Consider the following 24,182-nt stretch of genomic DNA (forward strand, 5'->3'; position numbering starts at 1 on the left):
GGGGGTGGGTAGCAACTTTGATTTAAAAAAAAACAGGACTAATGTGGGAAAGAATAGATGAATGGAAATTGTTTAAAGGAACGCTTTGCATATAACTATTGAAAATACTCATCTGATTGACATATATATGCCAGCAAACAGAAACCACCACAAAACAAAGTCTAGAGAAACTTATGAAGTATCTTGAAAAATATACAATGGAAAATATGATTATAACGGGAGAATTCAACTGGGTAGGAGAAAATATTCATAAGGAATGGCAATTAACACCTAACGACCTAAGGATTAAACCGGAAATGGAATTATTTTTAAAGAAACATAAATTTATAGACATATATAGAAAGCTGAACATAAGGAATGAATATACATACGAATATAAGAAAAATAAATGAAGCAGACTACATCAATTTCTGTGCACAAATTGCGATGAAAATATACATAAAGAAGCAGAGATATCAAACTTAAAAATCTCAGATCATAAACTTATTTATATAACCATGACATTAAAACAAAAAAAAGATGGAGTAAGGGCAGATGGATGTTTAACAATTCACTCTTAAAAGATGCTAATTTTATAAATAAAATATTTTAAAAAAAGGATTTTAAACAAAGATGGAATATAGATATCATTTTAGAATGGGAAACTTTAAAAAATAAATTAAAAGAAATAGCGATGAAAGTCTCAAATATAAAAGTATGAAAAGGAAATTGGAAAAGGAAGCAATACAATTTCAGCTCCAAGAAATCAATAATAGCGATTAAGAAACCAAATTAAAAAAGAAATTAGATGAGAGTATAGGGGAAGAAATGAGAGGGAAAGAAATTAGAGCTGGATAATTCACCCAAATTTATAAAACAGCAGAAGGCTTGTACAAAAGAGGAGAGAGAAATGTGTGTGTGTGTGTGGGGGGGGGAGAATATTATATAAAATAAAAATAGCCGACAATAAATTAACAACAGAACAGGGGGAAATTATGAATTGCATTGAAGAATTATATTCTAATTTATATAAAACACAAAACATTACAGAGAAAACAATAGATGAATACTTGCAAGATATCCCGTGTGAGGTGATATCATCACAACATGAAGACTTATGTGATGATTTCTTCTTGCAAGAAGAAATAAGAGAAAGTATTCAAACATCAAATAAAGGGAAAGCACCAGGGGGAGATGGAATCTCCGCGGATTTCTATATGAAATTATGTGGAAAGTTGTCGCCCATACATGAATGGTTATACAATAATATCCTACTTAGAAACAATAAAATGTCTGAAAGTATGAGGGAGGGAATTATAATTTAAATATATAAAGAAAAAGGAGAAAGAGGAGACCTGGGGGCCCATCTCCCTCCTAAATATGGATTATAAGATTTTAAGCAAATTATTAACAAAACAGATCTAAAAATTTATGGACCAAATGATTAGTATATATAAGACATGTGGACCCAAAATAAGAGATACAAAATAATATACTTAATATAAAAACAATTATAGACTACTTACATGAAAATAAAAAAAAAACAATACAGATCTCACTCGAATTTGGATAAATTTATACAAAACCTGTGAAGAGCGACCCATATATAACACACATTAAAACAATAACATTATTTTGTTGAATAAAATGTAACACCGCTACTTCACCTAAATTCCAAAATGTATTAAATTAATCTCAGAATAAATAAAAAAAAAAGATATGTTAATGAAGATCATAAAACAACTAGGAATAATACGACATATGGCTATCCCTACATGAACAACAATTATAGCACAAGCAAACAAATAGCAAAAACACCAATAGCAGACACGGGATATAGGGACCTCTAGCCAAGGTCACAAAATAAAATAGGAGCGGGACTCAGAGTTAGGTGATAAAAACCTACTCGGAAGAACAAACCTATAGGAGACACTAGGGATTTAATATACCCAGGCAAAAATTTATTAAATTGTGAACCAAATTCTTTTGTATAAAAAAACACATTGCAACATATCGGGGGAATTAGTAACACATAAAAAAACATTTATTCATTGGCTAAGTATGGTGCCCCCCCCCCCAAAAAAAAAGAAAAAAAAAAAACAACAAACAAACTGACATGGTACATTTTGACTAAGACTAAGAAAAAAGCCATCGATTGATTAGAACATAACTATATACAAAAAGTTCTAACAAAATTCGGTTTCGGAGACAATTTCCGAAAATGGACTAAAATACTGTAAACAACATAACCTCTAGGGTACAGGTTAATGGAGCCATGACAGGAAGATTTGAAATCCAAAGATCAGTGAGGCAAGGATGCCCACTATATATTCTTTTATATGTAATATAAATCGAAATGCTGAGTGTTAGCATAAAACTCAACAATTCAAATAGTTGGTATACACGTTCCTGATTTAAAAGATGAAATGGAAATGCTACAGCATGCTGATGATAGTACAAACTTTATAGAAGATTCCAAATCTTTTAAACACTTAATAAAAGAATTCGAAAGATTTGGTAAAGCATCCGCATCGCAAATCAATCAAGATAAAACAGAAGATTTAGAAATAGGAAACTGGAGAGGTAAACACTCAGATTTACCACCACAACTATTTAAAAAAAAGGGTTAAAGCATTGGGTATATATTTTGGAATAAATGAACAAAAAGGAAAACTGTAAAAAAAAAGATAGAAAACGAAATAAATAAAAATATTGATATCTGGGCACTAACGCCACTATGCCCAAGTGGCAAAAACATATGTATGTTAATATAAATTATATTATGAAGTCAATAAACATAAATAACGTTACTCTGAACAAGATAGATAACCAGATTGTAAAATATCTATGGAATTTCAAAATGCATTATACAAAAAAAGAGACGTTTTATAAGGCAAAACAAAAGGGAGGAATAGGAATCCCTAGACCGATACTTCTCAAAATAACAAATATTATAAATAGATTCAAACAATTAAATTCAGATCCTAAACTACCGTGGGAGGGAATATATATCTATTGGCTTGGTTTTACCCTTAGAAATAGAATTGACATATTTAAAAATAATAATCTTACCATATTACTTGAAATACCTAGGAAATAAAGAAGTACCAAATAATTATTGTTTAAATATAGAGATAAAAAGGAATTGTGGGAAATTGACGCAAAACTTACATATAACTGGATAAGGGAAGAAATCATAGGGAAAATAACATGTAAAGTAGACGAAGAACACATGTAAATAAATTGGGAAAAAGCACTGGGGCACTGGTCGAAACTAGGCTTCCTAAAAATCCAAAGCCTCTGCTTCAAATACATGCATGATGCATGGTTGACGGGAGAGGCTGCAGTGAGATGGCATATGGTCAGAGCACAGCCAAAATGTCCACTGTGTAAGAAAAGCCCTTTTAGTAAAACACGCACAATATTACAATGCATACAATCCAAAAACAATAGAGAACAAGTTACAATAGAAATACAAAAAAATGAGACATACAAACCACAAAACCTACTGTACCTTGATGGAAAATTTACCAGAAATATACTATACAAAATAACAATTACATTGCAGCAACTATGAAAGCTTGTGGACAGGTGATAACATTAGATAAGAGAGGATAAAATCCCCCATGATGAAAGTACAGATAAAGAAGCCATGGTGCTATGTCACATGGAACTACGCGAAGTGAACAGGCCCATGGAAGAGTCTGGAAAGGAACCCTTATGGAAGGATAATAAAATATAGAAAAAAGTGACATTTATAACAATACAAACACATCACCCTATGTCCCTCGCTCCCCCCCCTTTTTTTTCTTTTCTTTTTTTTTTCTTCTTTTCCTTCTCAGTACTAACTATAGTACATCTCCATACTGTACTAAAAAGACAAACTATAATAAAAAAATAGTTTGATACGTTGGAATAAACTTAAATAAAAGAGAAGCTGCTCGAGATGGGAGACATACACAAAATAAAGAAAGTATAGACCCCACCTCGAGCACAGTTCAGTTTCTCAATATGCGAGAGCGACATATAGTGCACACATATAAACCAATAGGGTTTTAAAGTTATGCACAGTATAACGCTACTCGCAGAAAATTCCAGATTAAAAGAACACCCCCGGTGTAATGTAAACACGGGAGAAAATACGACAACTAGGAATAGATTTGACACAATATGCTGTCCCCACACGAAAACAAAAATAGCAATCATAACACATAGCACACTCATATAGCAAACAGGGGACATAGGCAACTCTAGCAAGGTCGACAAAAAGTACAAGGGAAGGAATTCCGAGAGGGTAATGGAAATCACTCTCGGATGAACAACCATATAGGGGAAAACATAAACACATAAACCGTTTACACCTTTTAGATAGAATGGGGAGGGGGTAGGCATCTGTCTGGTACCCCCAAAAACAAATACAAAAGTTACATGGTAAACATTTGAACAATTCCTGTTTCAAATGGTATCTTTGCTTGGGGACTGTAAGATCTGAAAGTAAAAGGGAATATTTTGTTTTAGGTTAAAACTGCAGGTCAAGTGTGAAAGCAAAAATGAATAAAATGACTAGGATACCATGGTCTATGGAGGAGAAGGCAGCTGTAGAAGGTCAACTGGGCCAATTTAGAAGAACTGATTCACTAGCAAGATAAGCAACATGTGAATAGTCAAAGAAGAAAGAGCCTATTATGGCAAGGTGTCCATGGATCCAGATTAATGGGGCATTACATACCTGAAATGCAAGTCTAGTACAATTTTATAGCTCCAAACTAAGTTTGAATATTCTGAAGGCAAAACGTATTAAACACCTTTCAGATGAATATGTTTATGCAACTGTTCTGTTTGCAGATGTTTGAAATGTTAATTGATGAGATTATGTCAAATCCATATTCTTGACTTGTATTATACACCTGTTTTAAATTTCTTCAAAGGTCTGCTGCCCACGTCTAATATTTAACATTAGTTTGGACTTAGGGAAAAAATCTAATTGGAATTATAGTGCAGATAACAAACTTTGTTTGCTTCCTTCTCAGAATACGTAAAGATGAAATTACTTGGATTACTCAAATACATTTACACTTTACAAAGGAAATTGTCTTCCTTAGTGATGTTCTTTCCAAAAACAAATTGACAGTGTTATGTTTCATTAAGTTTGGATTTTGGTTGGTTGGTTGTTGTGGGGTTTAACGCCATTTTTCAGCACACGATAGGCCATATATGGCGGCCAGTATTAATGGTGGAGGAAGAACCTGGGAAAACCCCGGAAAGAACCACCGACCCACGAGAAGCTACTGGCATGCTTTCTCACATATCTACATTGGCTGAATCTGAGACTCGAACCGGCGCAGACAGAGGTGAGATGGCAGTGATCCGTAACGGCGAACGCTTTAGACCACTCGGCCACTCGGGGCCCCTCATTAAGTTTCGAAGGAACTACCTTATCTGATTATAACAGAGATTGTCCATGCATACACTATTGATAATTAAGATGATGTTTTCATGTAAGAATGCAGAAGTAATGCATATGTGTTCCTGTGATGTGATATTTAGATGGAAATTGATGTCCTTTCTTTAATCTGTCAACACTCTTTAATTACCCTCAGTGGTAGAGTTTTTTTATATTCTCTCTCAATTTAATATCATTGTAACCGACATTTTCAATGTTGTTCACGCGTGGGCTCAATATGCAGGCTATGGTCAGCTTCTTGTATTTATTCAATAATGACATACATATTGACTGAAATAACATTACATGTATTTGGGTTCCATCTTTTATATTCAACATTTTTGTGGAGATGAACATTTACTGTATGCAGTGAAATATGTGTCATATGTATACATGCTTACCTGGCTCAATTAAATTATAATGCAATTTAACCATTTAATCTTTTTCTTTTCTTCGCAACTTCCTACTGTTATCTATTTTTAATTCTTTGGTTTCAAACAGTACTGGGTAGGTTGCCATATCAGCTCAGCATGTGGATCACTGAGTTTCGTAATACAATGGTCATGAGTTCACTACACTGGAGAGGAAAAACAAAGCCTGACTTTACATCCTGAATAGGAACACTCTGACCATATTCTTTCTCACGTACGGGCAATATACCTGATAAAAGACTAATAGAAGCTCTTGTATCTCTTAATATTTTAATCGGGATAGGTTTGGTAGAGTTGCCCACATGTGATATTAAATCTTTCAACATAAATGGCTTATAAGTCTCAATAATAAAATCAGACTGATCTGTTTGATCCAACAAAATGAATTGCTTTCAGTACAGGACTGTGACCATGACCTCTTAAAATACAAGCCTTTTTAAAGTCCGTATTTACTATGTTGCTTATTTTTCAATAATTAGCAAACAGAAATGGCATGCACATTCTTGTTTTAATATATGTCCATTTAGAAAATCCTAACCTGTGTTGAGATATGTCAGGTCCCAATTCATCACCACACATTCCTTAGCCACATCATAATTAATACTCTTTTGCAACGACAATGAAGTGTAGATTTTATTAGTTTTGCCAATAAGTACACTTTGTTCAAATATATTTCAATGCTTTCATGGTCGTATTGATCTACTTCCTCTTCTCTTACAATTGGTACTAACCTATTATTTATGATACCATTAAAATACAAGCGTGTATGTAGAGCGAGGTCGATTTTCACTTTTCACTTGTATTTGTTTTATTTAAATTGCTTTTCCCTTTTTTCCTTTTCTCTCCGTATCTTCGTCTCTTCTTTTTCATTTCCATGTGCCTAAATAACACTATGTCGGCCTAATGGCTAGAGCATCATTCAGCGTGATACCCCAGTGCTGTGGATTAACGAAATGCTTGCCCTTTCTGAGAAAATAAGTGATTTTCTGATCGATTTCGTACAGACATGAGTCGAAATAACAAAAGGTTAACTTTTCTAGGCCGCAGCTAAGTGAATACTATATGTCACTAACGCACGGCGGCGGCAAATTCCAGACAATTTCTAGATGCAGTTGCAATGACCCCACACACCAACCTAAATGTCCAAATATGAAAAACGGGGTGGGAATATTCGAAGTACACTCGGATTAAAAAACACACAGCTAATCGTTTTAAGCCAGATATGTAGTCCACATTGTTGAATCTCAGAGATGAAATGAGAAATTGACGTCCTTTGTATTACCACCATGTCCGCCAGTTCTGCGCGTCGGATTATTCTACACAACGATACGTCATTTCAGTAAACATTGGATCACGTGTTATTTTTGTTGCCATAAATTAATTTTGTATCAAACATCCAATTTCCTACTCTAATAAAGAAACGTGATACTCATAAAGTGTAACAAATAACCAACGTTTAAACTCGAAATGCATATAGAAATGTGATTTCTAAACTTCAATATGAAGACCCACTCCATGACCTTCTTGACCTTGTAACCCAGAAAATCCTATTTACTATGAATCTGTTAGAATCACACCAGCAAATACATTTTATAAAAGATGAAAATGTATACCTTAAACAAAGATATGCATTTTAATCAAAGTTTCCCAGTTTGCAAGAAGTTGTAACACACGTACAAAATCGTCTGCCCTCCAGCTCGTCGGCTTGCCACTAGATCGGATTCTCACAAAATTTCCCGGCCTATAGTCTGTTTCTAAATTCTTTAGTATTTTCCTCCATAATCAAGACGTTCTAAACACATTACACCTTATTCATTTTTGTTTCTCTTCCCCATAAGAACTTACATTTGTATTATTATAAAATACTGAATTGTACTAATTTATCTACAAGATCGGTTTACTTGGCTTAATATCGCTTGATATTTATTGGTATTGTTACTTTGACATTTGTAAAACTAGCTACAACCCATATCAAATTACTCGACTGAACTGCTGACAGAAACAGTCAATAGTAACGTATTTCATTTATATAGCCAGATGGATAAAAATCACATCTTTTCAAAGCTGTGCACAGAATTGGCTGACACATCGCGAGTCATGAAAACGCGGTGGTGGTATCCCGTGTGTCCAAAATTATTATTATTTTGAACATAATATTCAGGTGACAATTGCATCTTTTCGAATGGTAAGCATTGCAATATTTTATTTTCGTCAATCGGTCAAATTCGGTATGCTTCATTATTCGAGACGGAAACTTTTAGTTGCGTAGAAATACCTAATAGCATTTAGTAATAATATTAGTACCCTTACTTCTACCTCGTGGACAGAGTGCTAACATGATCATATATGTGTCAATGGAGCTCTATTGGCCTAATATCAACAATTTGAACATATTCCTTGCATATAATCCAATAAATTGAGTAGTCCTCTTCTTAAATACTGGATATCTCGAAAATCATTGTCGAAATAATTATAAAATCTCGTTTAACTTTTTTATCCGGTATTTTCGCTTAGATCGTCCGCCACATTAGTTCAAACCATAATTTATTCCATTACCAGCCTAGTTTGTTAGTGTGCCATATAAGGACATTGAGGCATTATTTGGAAACGTAAACAAATCATAGTACAAATATGGCGCGATTTGAGTCAGAAATTCTGCACTTTAAAAGCAAATACAGTTTATCGGTAACTTTGAAATTCCACCAAGAAGCCATTATTGCCACTTGATTGATAATAACATAGCGTAGAATATCCAAGTATGGTCTTGCAAGCATTACGTAGAAAAGGGGTCACGGCGAGAGTCTCGCGTTATCTGTCATGGCGGACAGGGTAAGGTTTGTGCAACCATGCCAATTTATTGTATCGTGCTTGTCCATAATTACTTGAAAATAAGCCAAACTTCTTTCATGATTTGTTGCTCCATTAAATTATATGCTATCAGTTCGTTACTTCAACCAAAACAAATCAAGTCGAGGCTACGACATCGTAGCTAGACAGCATTGCATATACGAAAAAGAACGATACGAGCTCCTGTATCAAAACATGTTTGGGGACTGATTTAAGGAATTACAAGAAGACAAATTGATTTTACCGAAAATTCAGTCCTTGTTTATACAACAGGGTATACTTTTGAAGGTCAAGTGTCAAAATTGTAATCAACCATTTTGAAAATGTTTTTTAAATGATGGATTTTTTAAACAGATCGTCTTAAAGAGATTAGATTGTTTGAAAAATCATGTTTGGGATTTTATCGGCAGAAGGGTTAAACTCTTTTCATTACAAGGCAAGATTTTAAGTATTTGCGTTTATTTTTTCATACTGTAATTGGAAATGTTACTTTCTGTCATAGATGTTAAAAATGTTAAAATTAAAATAAAAAAAATAAAACAACACGCATTTTTTCTCAATAAAGAAAAAACGAAAAAAGCGTTCCAGTAGATTTTAGGCAACACAAAATCAATATTTTACTTATTTACACGCTACATACAAGTTTTAAAGTGATATAAATATGAAAAAATGTCAAAAGTTTTAAACCGTAGTCCAGATAACATTGATTTCTTTTTTTCACTCAATGTCGTTATCACCATATGACTGATCTGACTACTCTATGGTTTCCTCCATATAATTTATATGGTCAAATGTTGACCAGTTTCTCGCGCAGGTGGAGGCGGAAGTCATCTGTGCTAAGACCCTAACCGCAACTTGTTGCAGCTCAAAACGTGAGCTCCGAATGACATCCACCACCTGCATGCTGACATTTCTTTAGCAGCTGCAACCGCCTTTGGTCGAGCAAATAATCCTTGTCCTGCACGATACAAGGCGTTCTGTTGCACGGCTTCACCTGCGACTGAACGTCGTCACGGTATATTCTTTCTATCATGGAGTGAAAGCCTGAGACGACTTCTTCGTTTTGATGTTGCAAAAAATGAGAATACCCAGGATCGAGCACAAAGCCGGCTGCATGTAGATCTGTATGCAACATTTTCCATCTGTCCATAACGAACTGGCGAATTTGTTTTCTTTTTTTTTTTTCGTGCTGGTGGTAAATCAGCAGCTTCCACAGACTGATCGATATATATATATATATATATATATATATATATATATATATATATATATATATATATATATATATATATATATATATATATATATATATATATATAATACATTTTCTATTTATTTTAATGTAAGATTATGAATTGATAAATAATACCGATATTACGTTATCATCACACTCAAAACTGTTTGATGTTTCTGCCAGTATCCAATTGGTAAATATTATTGATTAAAATCGAAATAATACAAATAAGAAATACTGAAATTAAAAAATAACATTATATAATATTTTAATTTTTTTTAAAGTGAATTGATTTTTCTTAAATGTATACATCTTTGTGTTACTTTTATGTAATATTTAAAACACATTACGCCTTTCCTTTGCCTGACGTTATATTGTAATATGTGGTGTCATGCTGTCAATTGCACGTGTAACATGTATGAAAATTACTATATTGGTATATTAAAGTCAATAAGACATTAATCATTTGAGGAATCTTCTTAAGTAAACATTGCTTTGTTCCTAGTGTGTAACAGTTTATATATTTGTCCAGAACGGAAATAATGAAAGGCCAAACAATCCAGAGATATATAAATATATCCAACATAATTTATCTTTTGGCGTAAACGTAAGAAAGAATTTATGTCAACCGCGTGATTACCGAAAACACCATTGACAAGGAATACATTGTCCCCAGATGCTAAAGTTCATATATTGACCTGTTAGCACTATATACAAATCAATTAATATACATGTTGAAATTAATTTATTGTGTCTCTATGTATAAATCAGAACGATCAGGGAAAAAGCGTTAGTAGTACAAGGGATGAATATGCTAATTCACATGATATTTGACATGCCAATATAAGAACATTGTTCTAGTGATATTTAGTTGGATTCATAATAACGTACATAATGGTTCAATGGATTGATGGCGTGTCTTGTATATGCATTATTCTACACGATTAAATCTGAAGCTAATGCTGCACATGTATAAGTGGTTTGACTTCAGAGTTGGATACAAGTGCAGAAAAGCTGTCTTGTCCTTTCTTCCAGAAGATTTCGTGCTAATTTTTGTTGATCTTCAAATGGAACCTTAAGCGTCTAGATTTGGTATTGTTACATAATGCAAAATAAAATCTTAAAGTGTGTTAGGAATATTTGGCACTTGCCTTTAAACTATAATTTCCAAGTATCTTAGTAAATTACAGCAAATCCTTGTTTGATTGTTTTGTTTATTTTGTTTTTCATTGGATGAATTACATGTTGTGGTTGACACGAGTGGTGCAATTACATCCCCAAACTATCCTGCGAATTACATTCCGACATATAATAATAAAATTATCGCTTGGAGCATTATGACACCAGGGACGAGCATTGTATTTCGAATAGAAGATTTTGATATCGATTCGACATCATCATTGCGATTGCTGTGAGGAAATGGGTATGTACGAACATATATTAAGGTGACGTGTAAGTTTGCTTTAAAATCTATCAGATTGATATATAATTTTCGAATCTTCTGACTTTAATGTAAAAAGTCTATCTATCTCTCTGTCTATATATATATATATATATATATATATATATATATATATATATATATATATATATATATATATATATATATATATATATATATAAGGTTTTGTTGTCAATAACATCGACATACACATGCACATAAAATGTATCTATATATGGGCCTCAAACGGGATCTCGGATTACACCTTTGGCTAACATCAACGAGGCACTTGAGCGTTGAATTGGATATCCTTTGCTAACCTTACACATTGGTTGCATATAGGAATGGTGTTATACCCGAAAGGATTGAATGGTTATGGTCTCAAACGGGGAATTTGACTTGAGGTCATAATGATAGTACATGTAATCCTATGTGTCTATCAACTGATGGCCTCAAACAATAATATTGCATTAAACCGGAAATGCTAATGTTAAAATTATATATACAATCCAACGTACACCTTTGCAATCCAATACCCCTCAAATATGACAGATCACCTGTGTTTCGAATAATAACCGTACCTATACACACTACGCTCCAATCACAGACCCCTACCCTAGAAGGAAGAGGGTAAGAAGTGTTTAGATATTAATTTCAAACAAACATACAAACTTAATATCATATACAATAGTAGGAAGTGTTGATAGACACACTTATATTTTCTTATATACAAATATACATTCAGATATAATAGAGAAGGGGTAAAGAGGTTTCAAGGTTTAGTTCTCATTAACTTAGACATATACAACATATACATCCAGAAAACATAAAACACAAAACATGTGTGCGCATATAATTAGTGTCCATTTTTTCTAGAGATATTCGTTGCACTGAAAATGCTTTTTTGACCAACATTCAACTTAATGGTTGCACCTCCCGGGTTTGGTGTTGCAGTCTGTGTATATTTAAAGACAATTATGTTTTTATGGAGAACAACAACTTAAAACTACTCCTGTTGTCCTCATTCCGCTGTCTTCCTTCTTCGTCTTCTCCTCCCCCTTTTTCTCTTGCTTCCAATCTGATTGATCCAGTCATCTAAAGTTCTCTAGCATTTTCATCTATTTCTTATTCAGTCTCTGAAATCCCCTCTTAGATCTCATACTCTATTATTCTCACATTTTCGTAATTCTCTCCAGTACCCTCCTATCCTCCGCCGATGCTGCTTATTTTTTGTGACCTTCTTCTGCCTCTGTTGAGCCCCTTGCTGAATTTAACCATACCGTCAGCTTCTGCAGATGCTACTTGAGAGGGCAGATGTCCAATTATTGTTCCGAACACAGGAGGTGCTCCACTCTTTCATATGATTAATTCTCACAACTTCCCATATGGAAGTGTTCCGCCATTTTTCTGTCTTGTCTGGTCGTCGATGAATGTCGAGACTGTGAACACTCCGCAATATATGCTTGAAGATAAGACATGAAGAAAAACAATCCTAACATAGCATTCAGCCCTCACATAGAATATAAATGGAACAGAGATCGGGCAGATCTTACATACATAATTTTGTTTTGGCGTGTTTTCATTGGTTTACACAAGAGGAAGGATGCGCTCATAGGGTTATTTTATACGCACTAAAACATACACTATACCAAGAAACTCGTTTTATAAAGGAAGTGGATTTTCAAATTTTTGTTTTTGGTGGTGAAATACAAAACTACAAACATACAAAAACAAATAGAAAACACAAAAGACAAAATCCGGGTGAAAATGATTAGTCTTTTTGTTTATTAGAGATATGGAAAAGTCGTTTAGTTTTGGTGAGCGGACCTGGATTTATCATCTAGGAATACGGCTTTGTCTCACTATGAGCCTTACCACAATATAGGGTCGACTCTTTCAAAAGGAGAAGGCAACGTCTCTATGTTTGTCTCTACTTCCATTCTTTTTCCCCTTTAATCATTTCCTCGCGCAGGACGTTTCTACCTGTTCATATGACAGTTTCAAGATGGGCGAATTCGTGTCCGTTTTCTTCTTGATCATGTCCTGCCTTGTACGCTGTACCATGGTTCGATATTATGTTTCTGACCACTCAGCAATGGTCGACCGGATATTTATGTTATGGAAAAATAGGAATGATGGAAATCATCTCTTCGATTCATTTTCGCCAGTAATATTTTGCATTCCCACTCCACCCCCTCTATGTAGTTCTAAATATTAACGATGAAGAATGTCAGACCTATTAAAAATTCTTTCATCCAACATATATACGAATTCTGAGCACTTCAGAATCCTTTCTCTAAGCAGCTAGTAGGATCGACCACAACGAGATTTCCAAACTTTCATGCTATACTGCGCTATGTATCTGTTCATGGATTTAACATCTTTGGAGTATATTTTCAGGATAATAAATGTTTCTATCGTTAAATACTTGCTGAAAGCCCTGGGCAAGCAATACATTAAATACACCAGGAGGAAAAGTGTACGGAGCAGTACTTGTTAGTGTTATTGTCTTTCAAGCTGAAGTTCATTTATATACGTTAAAGGGTTGAACACTTATTCTACGTAAATAAAATTGACTTCTCTTATCCACGTACATTGAGCCCGAGTTTACTGTGTTTCCGTATTTGAATGTAATATTTTGCTCATATATTTCTAACATTCGTTTATGTTCTTGTATGCAATATCATTGTACAGGCACTGATTTTACACACTCTTTACATATCTGGCTCTTTGCATCTCGCTTTTTACTCCATCACACTTTTCAACCGCTCTGGTGGCCTAGTGGTTAGAGCGTCCGCCTCGGATGCGGGCGGTCGTGGGTTCTATACCCTGCCGAGTCATACCAAAGACTTAAAAAATGGTACTAACAGCTGCATCTCTTGGCGCTCAGTATTAAGAGGTTATTATTAGGACTGGTCGGCCTGGTGTCAGGATAATGTGACTGGGTGGGACATCATGCTGCACGTCTGCAGTATGATGCCCCAGTGCCAGACATCAGTATAAGCTGCCACACTACAGACAGCGTAGCGATATCACTGATAAAATGTAAAAGCTGGGTTAAAAGTCCAAGTCACACTCACTCACCACTTCAACTTTAAAACATTTTGTAACTGTCTGCATCATTTGCTGCTGTAGTTAATAAAATCTTACTAGTCGACGTCAAATTTTGGCTGGCATGTCAACATGATTGTTGTTGGTGCACTGATGACTCCCACTAGTGCAATCAAACAAATATTGATTCGATGGAAAGGCTTGCAATTACTCTCGCACAAATGCTCGGCTTGGTGGCGTAGCCTCCCATAGTTGGACGACTGAACGGTTTGCGGTTTCCAAACGGTAACTTATCGGTTCTCTTGGAGCAACAAACCGTTACGAAATCGTAGACACGTCGTCGATCATAACAGGTCCGTAGAACGACGCAGACAACCTTCAAACTCTCCAGTTGCATACAATTGCCGTACAAACTAGAATTCGAGTAGTTACTATATATGAAAATAGTTATAGTACGAATACAACAGTTCTTTTGCCCACTCTCACTATCTGGCTTTAATCCAATCGTGCTTGTTGTTTCATTGTTTAATGCTTCTATGACTAATGAAAGTCGTACTACCCATTTGATTAATGGATGGGGTGTTGACGGGTTTAACATGTTGTGTGCCATCACTTTTTGTCAGAGATTGCTGCACTATTAAACTGTTCCTGCTAGGACTGATGACCGAATAACCATTCTGCATGTGTGCGATTAAATCGTTCCTCAATGGCCTGAAAACAATATAAATTAATAGGACCAGCACGAAGTTGCAGATTTTTTTTGACAACAGCGCAACAACACATCTGAGAAATTCTTTACCAGGATTCACTTGTAATATGTAACGATAAGTTATTTCATGCTATTGATGCGCATTGCCTTGCAAATATTTGTTGCACTTGTTCTGCCGCTCTCCACTCGTGGTGTAAATTTTGAAATGTTGGCTTGGATCACTAAGGACCCTTATATGTTTCCTCACCATTGTTAAGACTGTAACCTTTGGTCCCGGTGCAAAATATCGCGGTGGAAAATATCGTGCGGGTTCAGACACAAACGTGTCCGATAAAAACAATTTAAGAAACAATACATTTAGATAAGATGTCCGCCAGTATGAAGAGCGGCGCGGAAAAGGTGCTCGTAAACGCCAGGAATTAATTCGTATTGTTATTGTAGGTCAAAAAAGTGTCAAAGACAATGTTACAGGCTCGACAGACTGCATGAGACGACATCACATAACAAAAATTGCATCGCTGATTAAACCAAAAAACGGAATTGCCGAACATACTGTGGATATTAGTGGAACAAGTAGCAATTCTAAGGGACAAAAAGAAGAACCGGGTAAAAATTGTAAAATAGCTGAACGCACCAAGGCTATAACAGAAGCCACAAAGGCAAAGGGTAAGGTTATTACACGCTCGCCAGAGTTGATGGCTGAATCAAAGATTCGTGCTCATAGAACGTGTTGAAGGTATCATTGTTGTATAGTATTACAACACCGATGTTGAATTCTGAGGCGATTTGCCCAGCGTTAGTTCGATGATCATAATCTCATCAACGAAATCAGACTTCAGTGTATCCATTTTGCACCTGTTGCTGCTGGTACATCACGCATCACTCACACCTGAGACTACATTAGCGTCGCTTTGAGTTTTTAACAGTCGGCCTATAACCGCTTGGTGTTCTCGACGCGAATAGCGCATTTGTGGTTTGAAAATATCGTGGAATATCTTGGGTATGGTTGAACGTTCGATAGGTGCGTATGAAATTACTTCAATCAGTGATAGGTCTTTTGAAAAATTACGGTGTTGACCGTTAAAGATTATGTTTCTAACATTAGCCCAAACTCACCTCCATTATCATAACTGATTCTCGGTAATATCCGGTTTACATTAGGCAGTCATCGCTGTATATCAGTTCTTGAATATTCCAAACAATCATCAATTTGTGCTTGCATCATCTGCATCTGGGAATGGATATTGTATCGCTCTTGGGAGGATTGTTATGTAGATTTAATTCAATTGTTCGTTAGTTAGTGTTTGTATTTTTTTAATTTCCTTACATGCTATTGTACTGTAACATTGTATGTTGAACTTGACCTTGTACACAACTGAATACATTTCTGCTTGACCCCAATTGACCTTTTTGTAAACAATTATTACATAGCTAAAATATTCTCTTGGTGTATGGGCTTAATATCAGCATCATTATCAATAGAAGAAGTAGATATGTTTATTTAGGTCTAGTTTTAGGAATTTCCTAAGTGAATTATATATAGTCCAGGTTATTTGTCCGGTTATGTTTTGTATTTTGTAAACATCAGGATGGTTCTAGAAGGTTATTGTTCCATTAGGTACTTGTTCTCTATTTTAGAAAATGCTAATTGTGACCTGAGGTCAAGTAGATATCTATATAAGCTTATAACTGTGGGGAATTTTTCAATTTTGTTTTAGACCTAGCACTTGAAATTGTAGTATATGTTGTGTTCAGTATTTCATTTCACGATTTTGTGGATTGGATGGAAAAACTGGAACTGAAAGCAGTTCAATCGTTATAATATCGACATGGGCGATTAGTGACTCGAGCACTTTAAACGCAAGCACAACACTATGTCGGCGGAGGTTGGAAAAATATTAATGAAGCCGCGCAACAACGAATATTATATTCGGTGACTGCAAATCTGGCAATGGGAAGACGATTACGGTCGTCTAGGAAGAGGTATTAGGCGTAGCTAATAATGGTTAAACAATGGTTCTGTTCAAAGATATATCAGATCCCGTATTAGACATGGGCGAGCCTGTGTTGTTGGAGCGATGCAAATGAGATTTTCAATATTATTCATTCCCGGCCGGTGAACCCAATCAATTGAAAAAATAATTATAAGTGCAGGATAAGTATAAGTTCTTTCTTCCATATGAAGCATTCTTGGAGGAAAAAGTGTAAAGAATGATGCTGGTGATACCGATTATCCTGCCAACACTAAATTTGACTTTGGTAACAACGGAATTATGGCGTTATTCAATGTGCACGCTATCCCATCGATAGAAAGGAAACCGAATCGATTCTGTACAACGTTGATATTTCCACAGCGAATGTTGGTCTGTCTAGATACAGCAATGATTATGCGAGAACAGATGGTTCAGCTATGATGCTTATCAAAGATACAGTTGATAATGATGAATCTGAATCGTATTCAATTAGTCGACATCAAAATCGTGCTTGCAACACTGATTCAGATCTACAAGCTGTAATTGTAGCCCCTAAGTTCACTTTTCAGAAAGGATCTGCTGAACGTCAAGAACAACCTGTGGAGCTTCATTAGAATGTTCGTATGCAAGTCACGGGTATGTTGCTGATGGTCTAATGAGGTTCCTCGATGCGCCTATGGGCAATATACACATACATTGAAAGTGTTACAATGTTAAGTAATAACACATATCGCGAGATGTGTGTGATTTGGATTGTTGACGCAGCTTTAAGAATGTTCGGGTGATATCGTTACTATATCTGCAGTTTGGCAGTTGATAGCGATGTCCAGTACTGGGGAATGCTTCTGCAGCCATGTAGCATTATATCCCATCCAGTCGCTTATCCTGACACCAGGTCGACCAGTCATAGCAGGAACCTCGTAATGCCGAGCACCAAGCGAATCATATCCTAGCACCATCATTGCAAGTCTTTGGTAAATGGTTCAAACCTACGACCTCCTGTATCTGAGGCGGACGATCTAACCACTAGACCACTGGTGTTGTCCCTATCACGAAGTAAAGATCAGATCTGGTAAACATCAGCCAGGAAAAATAACAAATGCAATAAAAAACAATTGCATGGTCATATTGAAACTTTCTGCAACAAAACTGGCTGGAATTTCCCAAACACACCTTATTCTGGTTAAAGCAGCCTAACACAATAGCACCAAAGTGATATTAAAATTCCGAATCAGGGGTAATGCTAATACAAAATACGTAAAATATTCCATTCCTTTCAGCGGCTATAGTAGTTGCAAACGATGCGGCATTATGGGCTGTTGCAACTGGATCTGGCACAGCTCTGAAAAAGGAGTTTGGAGGTTGTACACGAATAAGAAAAGGAAAAGGCCTTAATTTACCAGGAACAAGTCGTTGAATACCATCACGAAGAGGTCGTTGATTACCCGGTATAGCATGCAGAAAACCACCTGTCTATTGACTAATCTTAAATTTCGCACGAAGGCAAAATCTGACAAGCGTTTTCATGGTGTATTTAGGCGTAATGAACTTGCATCGATAGTGTCACGCACACGTGAAACCGGCAATGTCAACCTGGATTTGACAACAAGAACAGGCACTGATTGTGCGGTTTATGTGGTGACACCTTATGATCGTTTGCGTTTTGACTTGTATGGACTTGCACAGGTAGTTGAAGTTGTGATTTTTTAACGAAGAACGATAAACTTGAACGACAGACTTGTTTACCACTGTTTCATTCAACTCTACCAGTATTATATATTGGATGGACAAATATACGGTGATCTTCTTGGTAAAGTGTTGGATGCGCTGGTGAGAACCAAAGTATCCTTACAACAAACACCGCAAATACTTCATGATTTCACCTTAAGTACGCTTAATATTATACAAACTGTATATAAACCTTTACTGATGATATATAACCCGACGACTCGTTGGTGAAGTGGACCTGAGTAGGTTTGCCAGGAAGGCGGATTTGAGTGAGTTTGCTAGTCGTGTTGTTGCGTGTTTTAACCAGGTGAGCTTGTGATTTTTGAAGATCAATGTTGTAAACATTCACAATATTGTTAAGTGGAAATGCGCTGTCGCAAAGAACCTCCCTGAGATCAAATATACATGGGGAAATCAGAGGGTATGGTGTATGAATAGCTTATATCAAACATGAAACTAATGCTGCAACAAAACAATGAGTGGATAAACAAATTGCTAATGTGCTATCCGCATGACGTGTATTAAGTTCTTTGGGTGTTTTTCAATTAAATTAACCAGTAAAGGAGATATAAGAACGGTAGACATATCAAATGGGTTACTTGTTTTCAGTTCTGTCCGGAATCGCTTTGGTATGCTTAAATATCACTCTTTAACGGTGCTCGAGTATGGTTATATTATCCATTTTAGTTTAGTGGCAAGCGTGGTACATTAAATATAATGATAAATACTGTCATGGGGGTGGGTGAGCAATCAGTAAAGAGTAGTACTAACGATGATACTATTAAAATAGTTATTACATTAAACATTGTTAATATTTACAAAGTCAGTGTCTTTTTTCAGTGGTGATGAAATTCAGTCGAGGTACTCAACATCTTTCCAACTAGGGGTACTTAACCGTTGTTATCGTTGTTGTTACCGATTAGATTTATAATTACACATACGTGATGATTTCCTTTGAGGTTCCATAATATTGAATGACCTAACGAAGAATCTTAATATCGATCATGATTTTGTTACATTTGTCGACAAACATCTCCTTCAAAACGGTATTACCAGACCCTCGTTAAAGGTCACATAAAAAGCAACAGTTGTGACACCCTGATGTGCCACTACAAACTCTAGGTTGACTTGCTGCTGAACCCGTCCCGGTTACGTTTACCAATGAATGTGTTTCACCTACATTGACTCAATTGAAACAAAAAAAGATCTCGAATGTTATTCAGCAAGGACTCATATATCCGTCTAACCGTTAATGGGCGATGACGAGAAAGATCCTTTAATACACTAGGCGCAGTTGCAATCGGTATATGTAATGAAAATGGTTCTAGAACGAATCGTAGTTTAAGATTAAAATTTTCTTCAGACAGAGGCTGTCTATAATTGTATGACAGCTGCAATATTCAGAACGTGTAATCGGATAGAAGTGCCGACGCTTTTTACGCTTGGGCATGATCATTTCTGACCAGTCCTATAATTGTACTACTCGATTGAATTATTAATACAAGAGCAATAATGCATCCCAAAAGTTACCGACGTACAAAATAATCGAAGAGGAGCAACAGCTGTAAAATGAAATCACCAATACAAGCGCGTTGATTATAAAATACAAACTAGCGTGTTTGGTTTCAGAGTTTATTTTGTGTTCTTGCCGCGGCAGCAACTGTTCGCCTTGGTGTTACTGGAATGGCAACCACGAGACAATCATAGGTGCACCAGTCGGAATTATTGTCGGGGTTATCGATAATAGTCTGTGTCTTTTGTGATGCTAGCACATATGCACATATGTGGCTTGATTGATAAAAAGTGTTAAAATCATGGGGAATGGAGGATGTGATGTATATCAGGAAACAAAAGGCACGAAATACCAAAATGGCATAATGTCATTACCCCAGCGATTCATGACATTGATCATTGACAGTTATTTGTTGAATTCAGCATAACTACTTTTGACATGATTTTCTCTAGGATACTAAATGTTACGAATCTTACAGATATAATGTATATTTTAAGTTGTTCACTTTGCTTCCTTTATATATTAAAAGCTGTGTCTAATAATGGCAAAGTTTGCTTTTCTCTGTTTCGTGTGAAAGCCGAGTTAAATGATTAGTTCATATAGTTGGAACATATTCAAGAGGGATTATTTGATTTGCTGTTACAGGTACAAAATCAGAACAACTTTGTTATAATTGAAAGCCCCTTTTTCTATTTAACTGCGCGAATTTTCCTCTAAATCATTAAAATTTAAAACTGTTGTCGCCTTCAGAATTGAGACTTGTGTTTATACAGAGAGTTATAAGTTTGTCTCTACCTTCCACAGCGATCCTGCAGTATACATATATAACGTCTCCACATTTTAAACATTTTCTAGAAAGATTATAGAGAAGGACCATATAAAATAAAGTGTTATTTGTCTCCTACTTGAAGTAAAGAAAGGAATAAATCATTACATTAACTGCAACCTTTTCTATTTGAAAGGATGTTTCTTCCGTGGTGTCCTATGTTGAATGTTGAACTAGAGTTTCAAATCCCCCCAATTCATGAAAGATCATTAGCTTCCAGTGAAACCCTGCAAGAGCACAAGTTTCTAATTAATTACTACTCTTTGTATTTTAACTTCACTCTAGTTTCTCAATCGTTGCTTCTTTACAGTAATTATTATTCTCAACATTTTGTTTATTTTCTCTTATATCTCTGACTTATATTCTTTCTGTGACTACATCGGCTATGTGGAGGTCATAGTTTTGATGTCCATGGAAGACGTTGCAGCATCAGACGGATTTGTTGTTGTTTACACTAGAATAGACAGTGCTACGTGTTGGACTGAGTTCAATGTTGCCTACCTTTAGATTTAAAATTCCTTTCACTCCACCATTTTCTGTGTTATCTCTATTAATGAAATGTCTCCCAGATTATCGGTTTATTTGTTCTTCATAGGTAGTTTATTTTGTAAACTTATTGTTCCTTTTCTTTGCTCAGTCATACGTTCTGGTTTTCTCCGCTTGTCGGACGTGATTATGAGCATCACCAAAGTTGATTCGATTTGATACTTATTTTATCTGCTGAGTCTTGGGTATCAAGAAGAATGGAGAACTTTCTAACCTTACTTTCTAATCCATGCTCTAAGTTATTATAAATGGATTTCAATGGATTGTTTGTTTTAGAGTGTCATTGTTAATTTGAATTCATATTATTCTATGATTAAAATCGATTCTTTTCTCAGCTGGTTTTATATATCTGTCCATCGTCAGAATTAATTAAGTTCTGTTCCCGTTTACGATCAAATGCTTATAAACATTGTTAACGTATCAACTTTTATGAAATTTATATGACCAATTGTTTGACGAAAGAGAAAATGTCAACCACTAAATTTGGTAAAAATCCAAATAATTATGTCTAAAAGTTATTGTAGCTCAAAAGTTACTATAAACTTCCAATAATTAGGTCCAGTATTGGAGAGTAGTTTCCACCCATCAACCAACGCTGCATTACATAAAGGCAATGGCACGCACCAGGTATGAACTAGCATCTATCGATGGTTCCAGTGTTAATGTCGAATTTGGTATTTTGAGAAACTGACGTTTTGTTGAAGGAATTGAGAAATGCACTCTCACCCACTCCACCTACCCATACAAACACGGAGAAGTGAGTCTGGGGAATGAACCACTATCTTTCCTGTCATATACGAAAGTGCGGGATCAGTCGGCATCGTCATTATGATTGGCGTCACCTAAGCGTTACCAAAATTATCAAATCCTCCAAATATAGATTCAAAATAATTGAAACAAAGACAGTGACAACAATATCAAAAGCCGAACAAATTAAATTTTACTTCATATGGTTATGTCAAATAACAGACTCTCTGGAGTAATCATTATAGAAGTCGAGTGTACAAAAATTATTATTTAGTAGTTGCAGGGTCCCAGGAACAAAGAGAGGTATTGTAGATGATTGGTGTATTAACATGCATTATTATTATTATTTTGCAGAGTAACAATCTTGGCTAACGAAACAACTCTGCCTGGACTTGAGATTACTTGCAACGAATCATGTGCAGATTTTGGATTTTTTGTAGACTCTGTGACCGGCGGAAGGGGTTTCAACATTTCATTCAGGACCCAGGAGTAGTTACCAAGGAATTCTGATTCATCGAATATAAAACTGAGTTTCAGGACTTTGAATCCCATTTAATCTTCCTCAGATAATAAAAGCGAGACATACCACAATTTCTACATATTCTATAAAATAAGTATGCCACTAGTTTTTCTCACAAAACTTTGAAAATTATTACGTCACAGCATGGTAGACTTTCCCATTAATTGTTTAAAAATGTTACCTAATATGGACAATATTACAATACTCTTTAGATGAAACCATAAATAAATTGAAGAGCTGTGATGGATTTCATAGCTTATATCATTGTATGATCTGCACTACTTTCATATATTAAGTTTTATTATCTTTAAAAGCTAAAGTAAATATATAATATGTGGTAAACATGTCGCTACAGAAATCATCAACTTCAGTTTCATTTTGAATTGTTAGCTTCGGATTCCATTTTTACGAACATCTTGTCTTTCTAAAAATGTTGATACTATCAGATGATAAATAAAAGACGAGCAGCATGAATACTTTTCGGCACAGTTTCTTGGGTACATACATACATTAATTGCATTGGTCGCAGAATAGAATCAGTGACAGGTATTATAGATGATCAAATTCTTTGCAAATGCAAGCAGACTAACGAACATAACAAGATCTACGGGAAAAGAAATGTATTTGCTATTTGTGAACATATACTTAACAAACTTAGTAAAAGTAACTGCGTTTGATGATAAAATACTAAGTACTCTATATCCTCTCTCCTCCCCCTCTCTCTTTCACTTACATGGCCTTGTTCAGTAATATTTTCAGGTTTTTGTTCAGCTTTGTTTTTTTAAGGGGCGCTTTATTTTCTGATATGTTTTCGTCTGATACGTCTTCTTTCTTAGAGGATATGGTCTGGTCTCCATATCTTCCCTTCTGTTTGTTTACATTCAACCTATTTCTATGTATTCTGATCTTATACCTTGCAACGCAAATGTTCCTTTGTCTCTTATCGCGTTCATTGTCAACAGTCCAGTTCTTTTAGACCTTAATTTATCCATTCAGTGTTACTTTTTTTTAATTGTGTAATAACATTTTGTCGCCAAAAATGAAGACCTCACCCTTTATCTTTGCATTATGGTATTTCTTCTGTTTTGCATCTTCAGACTTGATCTTATCTGAATTAGTTTTCCTGGAGTATGACACCTGCATGAAGATATCATATATTCGCTTAAACACCAAAACGTCCTACTCGCTCTCAGA

The sequence above is a fragment of the Sinohyriopsis cumingii genome, chromosome 12 (genome assembly GCF_028554795.1).
Source record: "Sinohyriopsis cumingii isolate HCF-2022 chromosome 12, ASM2855479v2, whole genome shotgun sequence".
Taxonomy (NCBI): domain Eukaryota; kingdom Metazoa; phylum Mollusca; class Bivalvia; order Unionida; family Unionidae; genus Sinohyriopsis; species Sinohyriopsis cumingii.